Raw genomic sequence first — 16,956 nt, forward strand, 5'->3', positions numbered from 1 at the left:
GAGAAGAATGACTGATCCTAAACTGTCCTGGGAAAGACCTTGTTATTTTCGCTGCTATTGTAGCAGCCATTTACTGCTACAGCCATTGTGTCTACAGTGTCTAGAGTTATCCTCCCCCAATCTATTGTTAGGCAAGCACAGTGGGTGAACTTTCTGGAGTAGTTGCTAACAATTGGGAATTCTAAATTTTATTATAGGAGCAGCTTGACTACGGCCCTAGGTGGTAACAGCTGAGGAGAACTAGATGAGGTGCCCACTACTTACCGGGACTGGCTCTGTTTGGTTCAGCCCTATGCTGTGGATTAGTGTTCATGCTATGGTTGGTTTACAAACTCAGATCTCAACAGAAACGTGACAAGGCCATTATCACTCAAACACTTGTGGCCATTGAACAAGGGACCTCCCCTGGAATTTGGTTATCTATGCTCAGGAATTAGTTGGTATCTGAGTTCTATGCTCTTACATCTGTGGATCCATTACACTGGGATGAGAGAGACTCAATAATTCTTTGATCAGCCCTTCTACATCGCTGAGGTTTCCTCATTACACGCGATAGGGTGATCATGATTTCCCCACTAACTCATTTTCTGGCTGGCCTCTTTTATAGAGTTCGCCCTAGGTTGTTTAACAGTTACTGTCACACAGCACTGCGGTATCCAGAGACGGGCAACTTTCCTCATGCACAGACAAATCTAAGACACGAGGCCCGGTGGTGATAGGGTTACCCTATGACGGATAAGGCTGTGACATAGAGGAACGACCTAAGACAGGAACCACAACAGATGGACGTAACTACAGGGACCTAGACCAGCCTCTTATTAGTAAAACAATAAGGGGGAGATGTGGAGAGCCGCAATAACATTCCCCACCACAAGATGGCGCTGGCTTCCACTGCGCCCCACGTGGAAAGAGGGGATAGCTTTCGCCATTACAAGATGGCCCTGGCCTCTGCCGCGCCAGTCGACTTCCTTTCAGGAAGTTAACTGTGTGCGCATGTGCAAGAGTGCCTTCGTGTCAGGTCTTTGCCCACTCCGGGGCGTGCCTATGAGATCATGGGTAAGCGACCAATCAGGTGTGGATGCGCCACGCTATGGTGTATATAAGCCACGCCATGCTGGCGCCCCGGGCCCTCTCTTTAAGATTCAATAAATGTTTAGCTACAGAAGGATTCGTGTGTCCCCGCGTGTTCATGCTGGCGAGACAATAGCACGGGGCATGAGGACCCAGCTATACATCTCCTGGTCATATACCCACAAGATGCTCCAACATACAACAAAGACACATCCTCCACTATATTCATGGCAGCCTTATTTATAAAAGCCAGAAGCTGGAAAGAATTCAGATGCCCTTCAAAAGAGAAATGGATATAGAAATGTGGTACATCTACACAATGGAGTATTACTCAGCTGAAAAACAATGACTTCATGAAATTAATAGGCAAATGGAATGAACTAGAAAATATCATCCCGAAAAACACACACACACACGCAAAACAAACATACTTGGGATGCACTCATTGATAAGTCGCTATTAGCTCAAAAGCTGGAATTACCCAAAATAAAATCCACAGACCACATGAAGCTCAAGAATAAGGCCAACAAAGGGGGCAAATGCTTCACTCTTTCTTAAAACAGGGAACAAAAATATTCATGAGAGGGGATAAGCAGACAAAGTTTGTAGCAAAGACTGAAGGAACAGCTGCTCAAAGCCTGCCCCAGATGATACAGATACAGATACAGATACAGATACAGATACAGATACAGATACAGATACAGATACAGATACAGATACAGATACAGATACAGATACAGATACAGATACAGATACAGATACAGATGATACAGATACAGATACAGATACAGATAGATATAGATGAAGACTAATGAGGCTAAGAAGTTCTGACAGGAGCCTGATATAGTTATCTCTTGAAGTCACAGTCAGAGAATGTCAAATACAGAGGCAAATGCTAGCAGCAAACCATTGCACTGAGAATGAGATCTGTGTTGGAGTAATTAAAGAACAGATTGAAAGAGCTGAAAGGGGTTGCAACCCATAAGAACAACAATGCCAACCAACCAGAGCTTCCAAGGACTAAACTACTATCCAAATACTATATACATGTACTTACCCATGTCTCCAGCTGCATATGTAGCACAGGAAGGACTTGTTGGGCAAAAATGGAAGGAGAATCCTTTGGTGCTGTAAGGCTGGAATCCCCAGTGTAGAGGTATGTGGGAAAGGGGGTTGATTGAAAAGGGGAAAACCCTTATAGAAAAAGGGGAGGGGGTGGGAAAACTGGGAAAGGGAATAACATTTGAAATGAAAAATTTAAAAATCCAATAAGAGAAATAAGAAAGAACAGGGAAATGATTGGTTTATTCGCTAGATAAGTTTTGTAGGCATTTTGTTAGTCATATGTAACCATTCAACACACAGCTCTGTTTGCCATCTTATAACTCTTTGTCAATAAAATATGTTGAAATATATTACTTCAAGTTCAAAGACAAACTGCAGCCTCACTGGTAGCATTTTTTCCCTAATGACCACATGTTCTTCACATCAGCTTAGACTCTCGCTATCGTCATCATATGAGAAGCTTTTTTTTCAACCTGTTCTATCTTCAGCTTCCAGCAGTTGAATGTTCAAATGGCTATACCTTATTGGTTTTGTTATAGTTGTATATAGTTTATTCATTTTTTTTTACTTTTTCTTTTATTGGATATTTTTATTTGCATTTCAAATGTTATCCCTTTCTGGGTATCCCTTCAATAAATCAGCTATCTCCCCCTGCTTCTATGTGGGTGCTCCCTCACCTATCCACACAGTTTTTCCCACCTCCCTACACTTACATTCCCAAACACTGTGGCATCTAGCCTTCATAGGACCAAGGGCCTCTCCTCCCATTGATACTTGAAAAAGCCATCCTATGTTACATATACTGCTGGAGCTATAGGTCCATCCCTGTGTACTCTGGGAATGGTAATTTACTTCCTGAGAGATCTGACGGCCTTGTTGGTTGATATTGTTGTTATTCTTTTGAGGTTGCAAACTCCTTCAGCTCCTTCAGTCCATTCTCTCTCTCTCCTCTATATTCACAACTTCTAATTGTGACATTCTTAACTCTAGAAACAGTTACAAATAACATATATATTCTCTTTGTTCAAGCATCACAACACTCAGCACTTATTACATTTAATGACATTATCTAATATCACAGGTACAATCATGACTAAATGCTATGAAGAACACGGTCAGGTTTAGAATAAACCTTTAAACCATAACATGGAAACCTATTCAATAATTGTGACATAGCATGAATGGTAAATAAGAGGTTATGGTTATCAATCAAATGGGAAACTAAAGTGCATACAGTCAAAGTTACCATTTAATTCCACCCTGATGAGGAAAATAATCGAAAAAGAAAATATAATTAACAAAAAGATTTTAGAATCTCTAAGAATGAATTTGTAAAAATTAAAAGATAAACAATAAGTAAAATTTAATGGTTATACCCAATAAGTAATAAGAATTCTGAACTTGAAAAATACATAATTGTACTTACTGTATTTATTTGTCCCAGTATTGATAGGGTACTGTTGAATATGGCATTTTCTTCCCAGTGTAGAAAGTATGAAGAGGAAAAAATGCAACAATGACAACATCATTTCATAGTGAAATTCTTCAGTGATTATGTAATAACATCTACTGATATTAAAGACAAAAGCAGAGACAAATTTGAGAATCTGCAAGATCCAGAAGATAAAAATCCAGGTGAAAATCCTATTATTACATGAGTCTGCTTGATGCAGAACACACATTATGCAGTACATATTTGCTTGGTTCATGTTTTTGTGACCATGTATGTTTTGAGATTGTTGATGATTCAATCTATCACAATAAACATTCCAAAGGATTGGGAATCCCATTTTGAATTTTGAAACTATCCCTTCCCTTGGACTCTGCTGCTGAAGCCCTTTATTCACATGAAAAACAAGTTGACAAATATGTTTGTTCATATTCTTCACTAGCCAAATGCAATATAACTTCAGCAAAGATTACAAACAACAAGAACTCAGGGTTGTTTTCTCCTGGGATGAATTGGCTAAACATATGAAGCAGGAAACTTTTAATATGAAAAACAATTTAATCAGATCCCTCCAGTTTATAATAGAGGAGAGCAACTCAGTGAAAAAGGAAAAGGCTAAAAAGAAATAATTAGAGGTACAAACTCTCAAATTAATGTTTTGGAGAGCTTTTGGTGGCAACTAACAAGTGTGAACTATGGGAAAGAACTTTCAAGCCATTTAGAGAATATGCATTCGTATAGTTTATCCCAACATATCCTACTCATAGTCCAATAAAGGGGCTTTATCTCTAATATCTGTAAATTTTACACAATAAAAATTATGACTTGGTCCTGCTAAGACTGAACCCCCAGTGAACGTGATTGTTGGGGGGAGGGCGATAATGGGGGGAGGATGGGGAGGGGAACACACATTAAGAAGGGGAGGGGGAGGGATTAGGGGGTTTTTTGCCTGGAAATCGGGAAAGGGAATAACATTTGAAATGTAAATAAGGAATACTCAAGTTAATAAAAAAATAAAAAATAAATAAATAAAAATCTCCCATTTGCCTGGTTCTCCAGATGATATGGGTATGGGAGCTCAAGAAGAACATTTTTAGCAAGTTCCCATATTGTGTTTTATAATGTCAATTAATATTTGATTACCTGAGCTAAAGATATACATCATGATACATGTTAGCATATGATACAGGAATTTATAGTCACTTAAACTGACAATTAAAAAATGAACTAGAAATGTTATTTTCAAAATTCTGCTTTTTGTTCAAAAAGTCCTTATTGTTTCCTAAGAGTAACTATTTCACTGATGTGAAACACTGGTCAATAGTCTATAAAAAGAAATTATGAGAACTCTCAAGGTAAGAATCATTATCACAATGTCCAGTTCCTTTGAATTTAACAACTTTAAACAAAGTATTTTGGTACTCTTCCCTATCTTGTTGAGTCCAAAGTTCTGTAGGGGGCTTGTGTCAAATGAACATGATGAAAAGTGGATTCAAAGTTTATACTTACAAGGAAACCAAATTTTAGTTGTGGGGTTTGAGACTATGATTTTATTATCAGGACTTCACTGATTAATATTAAGCTCTGGACTTACGAAGTTTACTGTTAATCTAGATTTCAAACCCATCAAAGACCTGAGAGGTATACATTTAACCTGAGTAAGCATGGTGTGCAGACCAAGGAGCTTCTGTGTTAAATAAAATGACAGAGATTTATTGGCTTCTTAGAAGAGTCAAAGTTTATCCATAAAAGTGGGGACATCCATCTTTAACACCCAAGCCCAGAAGTTCTGAGAGACCTAACCTTGAAGCAGAAAGTTTGGAAGTACATCCTATATTGTCTAGGAAACATCAGGCAATGACTATCCAGTATGGGACATAATACATAAGAAGAGAGGCCACTTAACTGACAATGAGAATAGACACAATGAAGAAACCAATACAATCACTCCATAGGTTAAAGGAAAAAGACTCATTCAAATTTGACAAAGCTGTCTTCCAGAAAATAGTTAAGAAGTCCTAGAAGCCAGTATTAACCTTCACATGGCAATAGATACCAGTCTTCTATTACTGGAAGGCACACAAGTTTCTCTTCCCAGAGATGAGGAAAATTACTCCCTATTTAGCAAGCAGGTACCTTATTCAAACTTCTGATGGATTGGGGCTTTTGTCTAAATAATTGTCCTTGTGAAAGGAATGTCTTGGGAACCAAAAAACTTATGTTGTTACCTATCTCAATTATTTAACAGCTTGGTAATATGCACTTAGCAAATACATAAGTAGTTAGACATATATCTTAAGTTAATTATTGTTAATCAAATTAGATCTTTATAACATTAAATTTTCAATTTTCTTCCAAAAAATCCTTACCAATCTAACATATTCCAGACTTTTCTCACTTTTTTATTCTAAAACGAGATACAATATTCTTCACTGCTTTTCCTTTTCACAAATCCCCAGTTTTGTGACCTAACACTGGACAGAAGAGAAAGAAGAGAGGATACAGAGAAAGAGATCCCTGAATATATTTTTTTCTTTCATCCCTGAGCATTAACAACCTGCAACTGAAAACAGCAACCTTCCACCCCACCTCTCAAAGGAAAGAGAGAACTGTTCTCTATAGAAAGCTTAATTTTGTGTGGCAGCAAAAACATGTTTGGAGACTGTACTGGCATGTTTAGTGTGTCAACTTGACACAAGCTGGAGTTATCGCAGAGAAAGGAGCTTCAATTGAGAAAATGCTTCCATAAGTCCCAGCATTAATGCATTTTCTCAACTAGTATTCTTGGGGGGAGGACCCATCCCATTGTGGGTGGTGCAGTCCCTGGGTTCATAGTCTATAAGAGAGCAAGCTGAGCAAGCCAGGGAAAGCAAGCCAGTAACTAGCCTCTCTCCATGGCCTCTGCAAAACCTCCTGCCTCCTACCCTATATGACTTCTAGTCCTGACTTCATATGTTAATTAACAGCAATGTGGAAGTGTAAGCAGAATAAACCCTTTCCTCCCCAACTTGCTTCTTGTCTGTGATGTTTGTGCAGGAATAGAAACCTGGATTAAGAGAAATTGGTTCAGGAATGGGGTTTTCCTGTGACTGGAAGGACTTTGGAATGTTAATCTAAAGAGCCACTGGGATGTTCTGTAGGAGCTTGAAAGAATGTGAATTTTGGAACTTTTGGAAAGAAATGGAATGCTTTAAATGGGGTTTAATGGGCTATCCTAGTAGGATTACAGAAGACTATGTTACTGAGAGGTTTGAACTGTACAGACCTAGCCCAGGAGGTTTCAGTGAAAAAGAATTTAAGTATGAGGCCTACAGACAGTTTTATGGTATTTTGGGGGAAAATGTGGCTGCTTTTCACCATTGTCCAAACAGTGTGCCTAGGTTAAGGTGAAGAGATTTAGATTAATTGCTTTGAAAAAAGAAGTCTCAAAACAGCCTGGTGCAAATTTTGATGTGTGGTTACTAACATTCACTCTTTTTCTTGAGTTAGAAAGGGTTCTTATTTCTAATTATTGAATTTATGTACTGATATAATTAAACGTATATAATTTTTATGAGTAGATTTGATAGAAATTTATTTGAGGGGATATTCATTATAGGCCTTTTGGCTTTTCTATTTTTCTATTTTTATTTTTTTATTAGATATATTTCTTTACTTACATTTCAAACATTATCAACTTTCGCGGTTTCCAGTCCATTATTCCCCATTCAGTCCTCCTAACCCATACGGGTATTCCAAGTATCCACCACCTTAATGCCCCCCCAAATTCCACTACCCTGAGTGTACTACATTGGTAGGACCAAGGGCTTCCCTATCAACTGGTGCCCCAACAAGGCTATTCTCTGCAACATGTGAAATTGGAGCCCTGAGTCAGTCCATGTATAACCTTCAGTAGTGGTTTAGTCCCTTAAGCCCTGGTTGGTTGACATTATTGTTCTTTTTTTTTTCTTTTATCTTTATTAACTTGAGTATTTCTTATTTACATTTCGATTGTTATTCCCTTTCCCAGTTTCCAGACCAACATCACCGTAACCCCTCCCTCTCCCCTTCTATATAGGTGTTCCCCTCCCCATCCTCACACCATTACCACCCTTGCCCCAACAATCATGTTCACTGGGGGTACAGTCTTGGAAGGACCAAGGGCTTCCCCTTCCACTGGTGCTCTTACTAGGCTATTCATTTCTACCTATGAGGTTGGAGCCCAGGGTCACTCCATGTACAGTCTTTGGGTAGTGGCTTAGTTCCTGGAAGATCTGGTTGGTTGGCATTGTTGTTCATATGGTGTCTCAAGCCCCTTCAAGCTCTTCCAGTCCTTTCTCTGATTCCTTCAACAGGGGTCCCGTTCTCAGTTCAGTGGGTTGCTGCTGATATTTGCCTATATATTTGCTATATTCTGGCTGTGTCTCTCAGGAGAGACCTACATCCTGTTCCTGTCAGCCTGCACTTCTTTGCTTCATCCATCTTACGTAATTGGGTGGCTGTATACGTATGGGCCACATGTGGGGCATGCTCTGAATGGGTGTTCTTTCTACCTCTGTTTTAAACTTTGCCTCCCTATTCCTTCCCAAGGGTATTCTTGTTCCCCTTTTAAAGAAGGAGTGAAGACTTCACATTTTGGTCATCCCTCTTGAGTTTCATGCATTCTGTGTATCTAGGGCAATTCAAGCATTTGGGCTAATAGCCACTTATCAATGAGAGCATACCATGTGTGTTTTTCTGTGATTGGGTTACCTCACCCAGGATGCTATTTTCCAGTTCCATCCATTTGCCTATGAATTTCATAAAGTCATTGTTTTTGATAGCTGAGTAATATTCCATTGTGTAGATGTACCACATTTTATGTATCCATTACTTTGTAGAAGGGCATATGGGTTCTTTCCATGTTCTGGCTATTATAAATAAGGATATTATGAACATAGTGGACCATGTGTCTTTTTTATATGTTGGGGCATCGTATGGGTACATGCCCAAGAGAGGTATAGCTGGGTCCTCAGGTAGTTCAATGTCCAACTTTCTGAAGAACCTCCAGACTGATATCCAGAATGGTTATACCAGTCTGCAATCCCACCAACAATGGAGGAGAATTCCTCTTTCTCCACATCCTCACCAGCATTTGCTGTACCCTGAGTTTTTGATCTTAGCCATTCTCACAGGTGTGAGGTGAAAGCTTAGGGTTGTTTTGATTTGCATTTCCCTTATGACTAAAGATGTTGAACATTTCTTTAGGTGTTTCTCAGCCATACGGCATTCCTCAGCTATGAATTCTTTGTTTAGCTCTGAAACCGATTTCTTTTAAAGGGTTATTTGTCTCCCTGTGGTCTAACTTCTTGTGTTCTTTGTATATTTTGGATATAACCCCTCTATTTGTTGTAGGATTGGTAGAGATCCCAATCTGTTACTTGACATTTTGTACTAACAAGAGTGTGCTTTGTCTTAAAGAAGCTTTGCCGTTTTATGAGATCCCACTTGTCGATTCTTAATCTTAGAGCATAAGCCATTAATGTTTTGTTCAGAAAATTTTCTCCAGTGCCCATGTGTTTGAGATTCTTCCCCACATTTTTTTCTATTAGATTGAGTATATGTGGTTTAATGTGGAGGTCCTTGATCCACTTGGACTTAAGCTTTGTACAGAGTGATAAGCATGGATCAATATTCATTCTTCTACAGATTGACCTCCAGTTGAAGCAGGACCTTTTGATGAAAATGTTATCTTTTTTCCATTGGATGGTTTTGGCACCTTTATCAAAAATCAAGTGATTGTAGGTGTGTGGCTTCATTTCTGGTTCTTCAATTCTATTACACTGGTCTATCTGTCTGTCTCTGCACCAATACCATACAGTTTTTATCACGATTGCTCTGTAAAACTGCTTGAGCTCAGGGATCGTGATTCCCCCAGAAGTCCTTTTATTGTTGAGGATAGTTTTAGCTATCCTGGGATTTCTGTTATTCCAGATGAATTTGCAAATTGTTCTGTCTAGCTCGCTGAAGATTTGGATTGGTATTTTGATGGGGATTGCATTGAATCTCTAGATCGCTTTTGGTAGAATGGCCATTTTTACTATATTAATCCGGCCAATCCATGATCATGTGAGATCTTTCCATCTTCTGAGGTCTTCTATAATTTCTTTCTTCAGAGGTTGAATTTCTTATTGTACAGATCTTTTACTTGCTTGGTTAAAGTCTCTCCGAGGTATTTTATATTATTTGGGACTGTTATGAAGGGTGTTGTTTCCCTAGTTTCTTTCTCAGATTGTTTCTCTTTTGTGTAGAGGAAGGCTACTGATTTATTTGAGTAAATTTTATACCCAACAACTTTGCTGAAGTTGTTTATCAGGTTCAGTAGTTCTCTAGTGGAACTTTTGGGATCACGTAAATATACTATAATATCTTCTGCAAATAGTGATATTTTGACTTCTTCTTTTCCAATCTGTATCCTCTTGATCTCCTTTTGTTTTGCTCTGGCTAGAACTTCAAGAACTATATTGAATAAGTAGGGAGAGAGTGGATAGCCTTGTATATTCCTTGATTTTAGTGCTTCAAGTTTCTCTCCATTTAGTTGAATGTTAGCGACTAGTTTGCTGTATGTGGCTTTTACTATGTTTAGGCATGGGCCTTGAATTCCTATTCTCTCCAGGACTTTTATCATGAAGTAGTGTCGAATTTTCTCAAATGCTTTCATAGCATCTAATGAAATGATCATGTGGTTTTGTTCTTTCATTTTGTTTATATACTGGATCACGTTCATAGTTTTCTGTATATTAAACCATCCCTGCATGCCTGGAATGAAGCCTACTTGATCATGATTGATAATTGTTTTGATGTGCTCTTGGATTCGTTTTGCCAGAATTTTGTTGAGTATTTTTGTGTCGATATTCATAAGGGAAATTGATCTGAAGTTTCTTTCTTTGTTATGTCTCTGTTTGATTTAGATATAAGAGTAATTGTGGCTTAACAGAAGGAATTTGTTAGTGTTCGATCTGTTTCAATTTTGTGGAATAGTTTGGATAGTGTTGATATGAGGTCTTTTATAAAGGTCTGATAGAATTGTGCACTAAACCTATCTGGACCTGGGCTCCTTTTGGTTGGGAGACCTTTAATGACTGCTGCTATTTCGTTAGGAGTTATGGGACTGTTTAAATGGCTTATCTGTTCCTGATTTAACTTTGGTACTTGGTATCAGTCTAGGAAATTCTGTTTCCTGAAGATTTTAAAGTTTTGATGAATATAGTCTCTTTTAGTACTATCTAATGATTTTTTGAATTTCCTCTGATTCTGTAGTTATGTCTCCCTTTTCATTTCTGGTTTTGTTAATTTGTACACACTCTCTGTGTCTTCTCATTAGTCTGGCTAAGGACTTATCTATCTTGTTAGTTTTGTCAAAGAACCAACTTTTGGTTCTGTTGATTCTTTGTATGTTCCTTTTTGTTTCTGCTTGGTTGATTTCAGATCTGAGTTTCATTATTTCCTGCCTTCTACTCCTCCTGGGTGTATTTGCTTCTTTTTGTTCCAGAGCTTCTATGTGTGCTATCAAACTGCTGACATATGCTCTCTCCTGTTTCTTTCTGCAGGCATTCAGACCTATGAGTTTTCCTCTTAGCACAGCTTTCATTGTGTCCCATAAGTTTGGGTGTATTGTACCTTCATTTTCATTAAATTCTAAGAAGTCTTTAATTTCTTTCTTTATTTCTTCCTTGACCAGGTTATCATTGAGTAGAGCATTGTTCAACTTCCATGTATATGTGGACATTCTTTCCTTATTGCTATTGAAGACCAGCTTTATACCTAGGTGGTCTGATGAGACACATGGGATTATTGTTATCTTTCTGTATCTGTTGAGGCCAGTTTTAAGACCAATTACATGGAAAATTTTGGAGAATGTACCATGCGGTGGTGAGAAGAAAGTATATCCTTTTGCTATAGGATAGAATGTTCTATAAATATCTGTTAACCATTTGGTTCATGACTTCTCTTAGTCTGTCTATGCCTCTCTTTAATTTCTGTTTCCATGATCTGTCCATTGATAAGAGTGGGGTTTTGAAATCTCCTACTACTTGTGTGAGTTGCAATATGTGTTTTGAGCTTTAGTAAGTTTTCTTTCATGTATGTAGGTGCCCTTGTATTTGGAGCATAGATATTCAGGATTGAGAGTTCATCTTGGTGGATTTTTTTCTTTGATGAATATGAAGTGTCCTTCCTTATCTTTTTTGATGACTTTTAGTTGAAAATCGATTTTATTCGATATTAAAAGGACTAATCCAGCTTGCTTCTTCAGACCATTTGCTTGGAAAGTTGTTTTCCAGCCTTTCACTCTGAGGTAGTGTCTGTCTTTTTCTCTGAGGTGTGTTTCCTGTAGGCAGCAGAATGCAGGGTCCTCATTGTGTATCCAGTTTGTTAATCTATGTCTTTTTATTGGGGAGTTGAGACCATTGATGTTCAGAGATGTTAAGGAATAGTGATTATTGCTTCCTGTTATATTCATATTTGGATGTGAGAATATGAGTGTTTGCTTTTCTTCTCTTTGTTTTGTTGCCAAGATGATTAGTTTCTTGCTTTTTCTATTGTGTAGCTTGCCTCCTTATGTTGCGCTCTACCATTTATTATCCTTTGTAGTGCTGGATTTGTAGAAAGATATTGTGTAAATTTGTTTTTGACATGGAATATCTTGGACTCTTCATCCATGTTAATTGAGAGTTTTGTAGGATACAGTAACCTGGTATGGCATTTGTTTTCTCTTAGGGTCTGTATGACATCTGTCCAGGATCTTCTGGCTTTCATAATCTCTGGCGAGAAGTCTGGAGTGATTCCGATAGGTCTGCCTTTATATGTTACTTGACCTTTTTCCCTTACTGCTTTTAATATTCTTTCTTTATTTTGTGCATTTTGTGTTTTGACTATTATGTGTCGGGAGGTGTTTCTTTTCTGGTCCAATCTATTTGGAGTTCTGTAGGCTTCTTGTATGCCTATGGGTATCTCTTTTTTTAGGTTAGAGAAGTTTTCTTCTATGATTTTGTTGAAGATATTTACTGGTCCTTTGAGCTGGGGGTCTTCACTCTCTTCCAAAGTTATTATCCTTAGGTTTGATCTTCTCCTTGAGTCCTGGATTTCCTGTATGTCTTGGACCAATAGCTTTTTCCGTTTTACATTATCTTTGACAGTTGTGTCGATGATTTCTATGGAATCTTCTGCTCCTGAGATTCTCTCTTCTATCTCTTGTATTCTGTTGTTCATGCTTGTATCGACGGCTTCTTGTCTCTTCCTTTGGTTTTCTATATCCAGGTTTGTTTCCTGTGTTCTTTCTTTATTCTTTCTATTTCCATTCTTAATTCCTTCAACTGATTGTTTGTGTTTTCCTGGAATTGTTTCAGGCATTTTTGTGATTCCTCTCTATAGGCTTCTATTTGTTTATTTATGTTTTCCTGCATTTCTCTAAGGGAGATCTTCATGTATTTCTTGAAGTCCTCCAGCATCATGTTCAAATATGATTTTAAATCTAGATTTTGGTTTTCTGGTGTGTTTGGATATTCAGTGTTTGCTTTTGTGGGAGAATTGGGCTCCGATGATGCCATGTAGTCTTGGTTTCTGTTGCTTGGGATCCTGTGCTTGCCTCTCGCCATCAGATTGTCTCTGTTGTTACTTTGTTCTGCTATTTCTGACAGTGGCTAGACCTCCTAAAAGTCTGTGTGTCAGGAGTGCTGAAGACCTTTGTTCCTGTTTTCTTTCAGTCAGTTATTTGAACAGAGTGTTCTGCTTTCGGGCGTGTAGTCTTTCCTATCTACTTGTCTTCAGCTGTTCCTGTGGGCCTGTGTCCTGATTCCACAAGTCATGTTGCTAGGAACAAAAAATTTGGTCTTACCTGTGGGCCGACAGATCAAGCTGCTCGTGGGGGGCTGCTTTTGTGCTCTCCATGAGGGCAGCAACCAGGAGGGCCTGCACCACATTTTCTGGGAGCCCCTGTGCACCGGGGTCCCAGATGGTGTTAGGTGTTTTCCTCTGGAGTCAGAAATGTGTTCAGAGTATAGTGTCTTCTGGCTTCCCAGGCGTGTCTGCCCTTCTGAAGATTTAGCTTTCCCTCCCATGGGATTTGGGTGCAGAGGACTGTTGATCCAGTCCCTTCAGGTCCGGGTGGTGTATGGATCGTGGGGGACCTGCAGCTCCAAATGGCATTTTTGTTCTTATAGTGTTGCAAGCTCCTTCAACTCTTTCAATACTTCCTCTAATTCCTCCCAACAGGAGTTGTACTCAGTTCAGTGGTTTGCTGCTAGCATTGACCTCTGTATTAGACATGCTCTGGGTGTGTCTTTGAGGAGAGATCTATATTCGATCCCTTTCAGCACGTATTTTTTAGCTTTATCGATCTTATCTAATTTTGGTGGAGATATATATATATATATATATATATATATATATATATATATATATATATATATATATATATATATGTGCCACATGAGGGGCACACTCTGAAATGCAATTCCTTCAGTCACTGCTCTAAACATTGCTTCTATATCCCCTCCTATGGATATTTTCCCCTTTTAAGGAGTGGGAGCATCCACATTTTGGTCATCCTTCTTCAGCTTCCTGTGGTCTGTGGATTGCATCTTGGGAAGTTTCAGCTGTTGGGCTACTATCCACATATCAGTGACTGCATACCAAGTGTATTTTCCTGTGATTGGGTGACCTCACTCTGGATGATATTTTCTAGTTCATACCACTTGCCTATGAGTTTCAAAATGTCATTGTTTTTGATAGCTGAGCAGTACTCCATTGTGTAGATGTACCACAGTTTTTGAATCCATTCCTCTGTTGAAGGGCATATGGGTTCTTTCCAGCTTCTGTCTATTATAAATAAGGCTACTATGAACATAGAATAGCATGTATCTTTGTTGTATGTTGGAACATCTTTTGGGTATATGCTGGGTCCTAAAGTAGTGCAATGTCCAATTTTCTGAGGAACCTTCAGACTGATTTCCAGAATGGTTGTACTAATCTGCAATCCCACCAACAATGGAGAAGTGTTCCTCTTTTCCACATCCTTGTCAGCATCTGCATTCATTGGAGTTTTTCATCTTAGCCATTCTGACTTGTGTGAGGTGGAATCTCAGGGTTGTTTTGATTTGCATTTCCCTTATGACTAAAGATGTTGAACATTTCTTTAGGTGCTTCTCAGCCATTTGATATTCCTCAGCTGTGAATTCTTTGTTTAGCTCTGAACCCCATTTTAACAGGGTTATTTTAAGTTTGAATCATTTGATTTTGATATATTTGTGTTTTAATGAGTACACACAAACACACACACACACACACACACACACACACACACACACAGTTCAAGGTTTTGGGTATAGTAGAAAGACACACCTAGCTGTTTTGAGACAGGTTGTCTCATTGCTATGACAAGACACCTGACAACTGGAGTTTAAGGAAGGAAGGGTTATTTTAAGAATTTTGCAAGTCAGGTTTAAGTTCAGTTTACATACCTCATCTAATCCTAGCTAGAAATTACAACATAGTGTGCCAAGGTATTTGATTACAAGGTGATTATAGATCCCATCATATTAATGGTCATATTAAAAATCACACATTGTCTGACTTTGGAGTCATTGCAGAATAATCTAGAGCTATCATCTGTCTATGTGACTTAATTTTTAATAATGTCCAAACATATCAACAGGCTTACAAATCTGGCTGCCCTCAAATGCTTTATGTATACTAGATTGCCTAGAACTCAAGAATACTATTTTGTCTCTGCTTTCTAAGTGCTGAGACTAAAGGCTTACACCACCCCATCCAGTGCTGAAATTTTTCTAGCCAGCTGTTCAGAGAGTACTTCAGGACACTGTAAAAAACATCATGGAGCTGAGCTGAACTGGCAATCATTTTATTGTACCCATTATCAGCACTTTGTCCTCCAATCTGAGCAAACTTGAAGAACAAAAATAGCATAGGCCCTACTCACCTTTAGTCATTCTCTCAGGGGCATTGCCTGAGGTCCTCATGTCTATTGCTTATATTACAGATGTCCACATAATTCCTCTGAGAGCTGCTGTACTAAACAATAACATGGGAGAAACAGCATAATGCTTAAGAGTATGTACTAATTTTGCTGAGGACCTGAGTTCTGTTCCTAACACCTGTGTCAGATGTTTCATAACTACCTATAATTCCTGTTCCAGGGCACTCTGACACCTTAGGCCTCCACAAGCTCCTAGCATACTTGTATACATACGTATATATATGAATATATACATGGATACATACATACATGCATGCACACATACATACAGATAATTTTAATAAGGCTTTTTTTAAAAGGTTACTTAAATAGAGCAAATAAATCTAGGCATTTAGAGCTGGAAAATGGTTTAAACAAAAAAATGTTGCATGGCACAAATGCATGAGGTCATAATGGTTACCTATACTCAAACTCCAAAACATCCAAGATATTGGAAAACATGTTGAGATGTGCTTATTATCAGCACTGGAGAAGTGAAAACAAGACCATTCCCAAGGTGTCTGAACAATTAACCTATCTAAAACAATTTACATCCAAATAAAAGTGAGACCTTATCTCAAAAATCAAGGTAGACCCAGAAGGAATGACTGTGACTGTCCTGTCTTACACATACATGAGTATATGCCAACATGGACATGTTCAGTTTTGCATGCACACACATTTAAAGAGCTAGAAACTGCAAATTGAACACCATGCAAATGAGTAGCCTAAAATAAATATAGCCCACATGTGTTATGGCATCACTGGTGATGAACTCAAACCCTTAACTCTGTACTTTCCCTTTCAAGAAATAGATCTTGAAGGCTTCAGTTGTAGATCAGTGGTGCAGCACTGGTTTGGCATGCCCAAGGTTCTTGGTTCAGCACTGTTAAAAAATTGTAAGACGGAGGGAGAGCTAAACATTCAGAGAGGCAGACACGCCTGGGAAACCAGAAGAGACTGCACTCTGCACACACATTACTGAATTCAGAGGAAAACACCAAACGCCATCTGGAACCCTGGTGCACTGAAGCTCCCGGAAACAGCAGCGCAGATCTTCCTGTTTGCTGCCGCCGCAGAGAGCTCGTGGGCAGCACCCCGCGAGCAAACTTGAGCCTCGGGACCACAGGTAAGACCAACTTTTCTGCTGCAAGAGACCTGCCTGTGAACTCGGGACACACAGAGGCAGAATTCCTCTAGGACCGGGCACTTCCTGTGTCTTCCGAGTGTCCCACACCCGCGGATCCCGTCCCCCAGCAGCTCTCTGCTCCCAGACCCCATGGGAGAGAGACCTCACCGCCTGGTCAGGTGGACACTCCTGAGGCTGCAGAGCAGAAGAGACCACCAACACTGCCCACCCCTGCCCACATCCCTGGCC

General features: G+C 39.0%; 1 pseudogene; it reads right to left on the bottom strand.

Moving 5' to 3' along the window:
- The window catches only part of Vmn2r116l-ps5 (vomeronasal 2, receptor 116 like, pseudogene 5), a 28,999-nt pseudogene extending 25,154 nt beyond the window's left edge, over positions 1-3,845 (bottom strand).
- Between the last annotated feature and the right edge of the window lie 13,111 nt (positions 3,846-16,956).

Source organism: Rattus norvegicus, chromosome 5 (assembly GCF_036323735.1).
Source record: "Rattus norvegicus strain BN/NHsdMcwi chromosome 5, GRCr8, whole genome shotgun sequence".
Classification (NCBI taxonomy): Eukaryota; Metazoa; Chordata; class Mammalia; order Rodentia; family Muridae; genus Rattus; species Rattus norvegicus.